The sequence below is a fragment of the Pygoscelis adeliae genome, unplaced genomic scaffold (genome assembly GCF_000699105.1).
Source record: "Pygoscelis adeliae isolate BGI_AS28 unplaced genomic scaffold, ASM69910v1 Scaffold463, whole genome shotgun sequence".
Classification (NCBI taxonomy): domain Eukaryota; kingdom Metazoa; phylum Chordata; class Aves; order Sphenisciformes; family Spheniscidae; genus Pygoscelis; species Pygoscelis adeliae.
The window spans coordinates 86,514-91,971 of record NW_008824471.1 but is presented as its reverse complement, the minus strand read 5'-3'; positions in this window follow the sequence as shown (position 1 = coordinate 91,971).

Genomic DNA, 5,458 nt, shown 5'->3' with positions numbered 1-5,458 from the left:
TAGAAGGCCACTAGGTTAGTCAGGCAGGGCTTGCCCTTGGTGAAGCCATGCTGGCTGTCTCGAATCACCTCCCTGTCCTCCATGTGCCTTAGCATAGCTTCCAGGAGGATCTGTTCCATGGTGTTCCCAGGCACAGAGGTGAGGCTGACTGGCCTGTAGTTCCTCGGGTCCTCCTTTTTAAAACTCCCTTTTTAAAAATGGGAGTTATGTTTCCCCTTTTCCAGTCAGTGGGAACTCCACCGGACTGCCGTGACTTCTCAAATACGATGGATAGTGGCTTAGCAACTTCATCCACCAGTTCCTTCAGGACCTGTGGATAGATCTCATTGTGTCCCATGGACTTGTGCACCTTCAGGTTCCTTAGATGGTCTCGAACCTGATGTTCTCCCACAGTGGGTGGCTCTTCATTCTCCCAGTCCCTGCCTTTGCCTTCTGCGGCTTGGGCGGTGAGGCTCGAGCACTTGCCAGTGAAGACTGAGGTAAAAAAGTCATTGAGTATCTCAGCCTTCTCCGTATCTCAGGTAACCAGGTCTCCCGTTTCGTTCCAGAGAGGGCCTACATTTTCCCTCGTTATATGTTACAGTATAACCTATGTACAACACTTCTAATAGTGCACACACTTCCCTTAAGCATCACTGTGCCGGAAAGATTTCTAGACAAGTCTCCTGAATTTTAAAATATCCCATTCTTTTCATACAGTTTTGAATCACACTGTCAAATTTTAGAAGCAGGAAAAAAAAAAATCAAGTTCTGCCTATTATATGTTACAGTATAACCTATGTACAACACTTCTAATAGTGCACACACTTCCCTTAAGCATCACTGTGCCGGAAAGATTTCTAGACCAGTCTCCTGAATTTTAAAATATCCCATTCTTTTCATACAGTTTTGAATCACACTGTCAAATTTTAGAAGAAGGAAAAAAAAAAATCAAGTTCTGCCTATGGATATGTGCTTAGTTTCTTTAGCTTTCCTAAGATGCTTCGTAATGGTAGCTGTACCCCCTTTTTTTCCCTGATGTTTTGAGGTTGCTTCTTAAGAGCTTAAGTTTTTTAGGTATCTGCTACTTGTTCCTATAGTCCACAACAGGCAAAGGCAGTTAGGTCCTGTATTAATAATAGTCTGACTCCAGTTTAGAGGAACATGAATATAATTTTAATGAAGGTGGCTGATGCCCTTAAGGCTCCCCTCCAGAAAGTCATAATCATATCACTCCCTGCCCCTTGTTTTCCACCTGATGCCTCTCTTGTGACCATAATGTTCCTATGGCACACAATTGTAGCAGCGTAGATCAGGTAGGTTTTGAAGAACGTATAGCAAGTATCAAAGCCAGAGTTTGAAAAGCAGCACTGTCCCTTCCCCCTCCAGCGACAGACCCTCGGGAGGGAGGGAGTGTGCCCGGCTGGGTGTACATGGAGTTTCCAGAGCAGGCAGGCAGGGACTGAGGAGGGGCTGCTCAGGCCACTCAACACTTAGGTCATGTCCGGCAGGGACTGTAAAGGGCCTTTATGAGGCTGCTTATGATTTGTTGCAGGGTGGGCTTGGCCGATGGTGTTTATTTTTGCCAATACTCCAAGACCCTGGCTTCACTTTCTTTCTGTGCGTAACAGCATGGTCTGGATCCTAATCAGACCTTCAGCCCAAGCCTGTTGTTATATGTCAGAAAGGTGAGAAGGCTATCGATTGCATGGTCCTTGAGATGATGCAAAAAGAACCAGGTTCATCTGCCGTTGATCAAGACACCCCTGGTAGACCTAAAGCTTATTTGCCGTTCTCAAGAACAGAGCCAAGACTTTACAGCCTGCCAGATGGATTTGCAGGGAAATCTTTAGGTCAGCCAACCAGTGGGTGAGGAGAGGGGACGGAGTCGGGCAGGGGGTTAAGCATGCCTTTCAGTGCTTCCACCCAAAGCAGCTGCAGCCACGTATTCTTCACAAGCCTGCCTGTGACTGACTGGAAAGCCTGAGCCTCAGTGTGACCTCACTAAGGCATTAGCTCACAAAGAGGAGTTATGAAAAAGAAAACACGCACACACATGCTCACAGATGGAGGGTGGATATAGCCTTTTCCTGAATAAAAAGTGAACTCTGTCAATGGAAAAAAACACACAGGAGGGTGCTGAAAGGAAGACATGGCGAGTAAAGAAATTCTATTCTTGGCACTGGCACTACTTCACAAGGCAACTTGGCCCTTACTCTGAACTTAAAAACTTAATGTCAAGTGATGGATAGGAGTATGGTCTCTGTCTGACCCTCCTCCCCTCAAACACTGCATCTGTGGTCAAAAATTAAAAGTCAGATAGTGATATGAGCCACATATTTGAATGCTGACTGGCTGAGGAAGAGTAACTCATTTTCCAGCAGCTTGATGCATTAGTCATCAACAAAATAAAAGAGCCATCAATAGGAAAAACAGCTGCTGTGCTACAGGTGAGGGCAGGATCACCAGCTTAGTGCAGACACATCTGTGCTGTCTAGACTGTCAGGGTAACCCAAGCATTGCAGGGGTTATGAAGATAATTTTGCTGTTCAAAACTATATTGGCTCTATTATAAACCTGTCAAAACTGTCAAGAGAGGCCTCAGGCCTACTGCATTTTCCTAGGAGGCAGCTGGATTTGGTTTAACCCTCAGCTCTTCCCAGCCATTCTCATGCTCACTGACTTTTGTTCCCATTCTTTTTTTGGAAAGGGACCAGGCCTTCTGTGTTTGCAGAACCTGGTTACAGATTCCAAGATTGCTGAAAACTATAAATAATATGCCCTTAGTTGCCATGTAACAAACTTGTATGAGAATTCACAGCTGTTCTGTTATTGTAATTCAGCCTAAGTTGGAGCCACAAAATTTGGCTATGCCTTGGTCTCTCTCAGGCTGTCAGGTCTGGAGCAGCAGTTGAAGTGGGATGGCTGAGGCTGTTACTGCTATTTAGGTAGCTCCCCCCCTTCCAGTGAATTTGGTTGAGACAGAAAAGGTGTCACATCCCTTCCTGAATCAGCTGAAGAACAGCTGTGTGTTTTAGCCTTGCTCATCAGTGTGAACTATTTTTGCTACAGGCACAACAAGGTAGGTTAATGTAGCATCTTAATTTCGTGCCCCAGCTCACGCAGCTGATTTTGCCACAGAAAGAGGAGGATGCCTTACATGAGCTCATCCAGTGGCAGGCTGGCGAGAGGTGACAATCTCCAGGAAGGGGTTGGTGCAGAAGGGGGATGTTAGAGGAACTGAGGGGGGAACTGCTACTGGTATAGGTAGGTCTTGAAGGTGATATGGGTCTGCAGGCGAGGCTGTGTCAGGACCTTAAAGGAAGGTTTCCTTTGGCTCTGACATGCAAGGCAGCTGGCCCATTAGGCAAGTGTTGAGCAAGACTACTGTCACGTTCTTCACAGAGGAGCCTCCTTTATAACTCAATGGATAAAGAGTCGGGGAGACCCTGCTATGACTCCCTCTTCTCCCTGAAGTGGCTGAGCCACACACTCCACACTGTGCACGCCCCGAAGCTCCTGTCTCCCTGGACCCAGCACAGAAAATTAACTTTCTGCAGCTAGAAGCTAGGGCCTTTGTAGGTAAAGCCCAGAGTGACAGCAGAGGTGTGTGGCTAAGGGGCTTGAACCCAGCTCCCAAACTAGACCCCCAGCCTACCTTTCCTTTCTGAAAGAAACTATCCAACTGCAAGATCTGTGAGAGGCTTCAGTTTTACTAGTGGAAAATTTAGGCAAAACCCTATAAAGTAAATGAAGCAATTCCAGTAGAAGCTGGAGCATACACTGAAATTACTGCCTGGAGCCATAAAGGCTGCAGAGCTAAAGCTACCATGGTACCATTCTTGGGAGGAAGCACTTATCCACAGGAGGTGGAGAGAAGAAGGAAAGGTCAAGCACTGTAGCAGAAATGAAAGGTTTTATGTTTAATTTTCTGGAAAGTTTTTCTTCAAAATATGGTTTTGCCAAGTATCTTGTTTCCCAGTTCAAACTGCTGTATTTTTTCCCCATCAGATTAATTTTGCTTATGCTGGTTTATCAGGAGGGAAAATCCAAACCTGAACTTATTTTTGTATAAGGGAAAAGATGAATTAAAGAAAATGCTTGTTGACTATACAGTTACACCTGTGTGACTGCCATAAAAATTTGCAGTATGTATGGGAACAGGCACTCGGGTAACACTGAAAAGACGAAACGGGTTATTCTATTCTAGACTTGTCTCCTCACTTTAAAATAAGGTGGAGCTTTCTGCTAATTCTCAGCATAGGAAGTTTTGTGTTTTGTGGGGTTTTTTGGATGTGTTTTGGTTACCTGTAAATGAGATCCACACACTTTCAGTCAGGCTATGTTTTATGATCTTTTACTGGTGAATGATTTGTTAACTGCAGTACTGCATAACGAGCTATAGTGGAGTACCTATATGTCACATCATTACAAAAAACAGAGTGCGGAGGTGCAGCAGGGAGCAGTTTGCCAGCACATGGAGGAAATAAATTTATAATAATTCATAATATTTTGCATGCATAAGATCCAGAGCTGGCCAACAGTAATTTGCAGAGTGGACACCCTACATGTATTTTCATCAAAAACAACAAGAAATGAGAAACTGAAGAAGGTGAGAAGTTAGAAAAGATGTACTTTATCAAAATGTCTCTCCAAAAGTGCTGTAAACAAGTCAGCAAAGTTCCTGCAGGCTGAGGTTGTGATGCCTTTTTCAGAGCTTTCTCTACCCATAAAGCATGTCTTGAAACAGTAGTGGCTTTAGGATTGTGGCTTAGTACTCACACAGAGCTGAAGAAATATGTTTGGGTTCTCATTTGGAGGAATAAGCCTGTCTTAAAGTTAGTTTTGACTTCCTGCATTTCCTGTCTAACTTGTCTATTGAGTGATTAGATGACAATCATCTTATTTGGTGATTCAGAAAAAACTCTGGAAGGAGATTCTAGTGGTAAGCTCCCCTGCCCCAATGCCAGGCTCCTTCCACAACTGTTTCCAAAGCACTTCATTTATGAAACACACAGCACACACACACTATATACTGCTGAAACACAGCCTCAGATGAGGAGGGGAAGGGGAATAGCCAAAAGTACACAGTTGCTAAAACAAAGGGAGAAAGAGGAAAGAAAGTTATACATGGCAATGGAGTGAGGCTCTTGTTATCAAAAGTGCCATGAAGCTGCGCTTCAAGGTATCCTTCAACACTTATCACAGGGTGGGCCAGAGGAGAATGAGGATGAATAGCTGAAAAACAGTTACAGGAAAAAGCCATCCCGACGTGTGTGTGCAGCAGAAACCACACATCCTGACTTCTTGTTGATAATTATTTTCTTGATGCAGCAGTTCACTGTTTGGTAGCTAAATTAAATACTTCTTTAATAAGCAATTACCTCTTAGGTCTCCTCGTACTTATACAGAGATACAGAAACTGTGTCCTGCTCCATCTTTTCTATGTGACTAGAGCCAAAGCTTAAATTGCAGTATT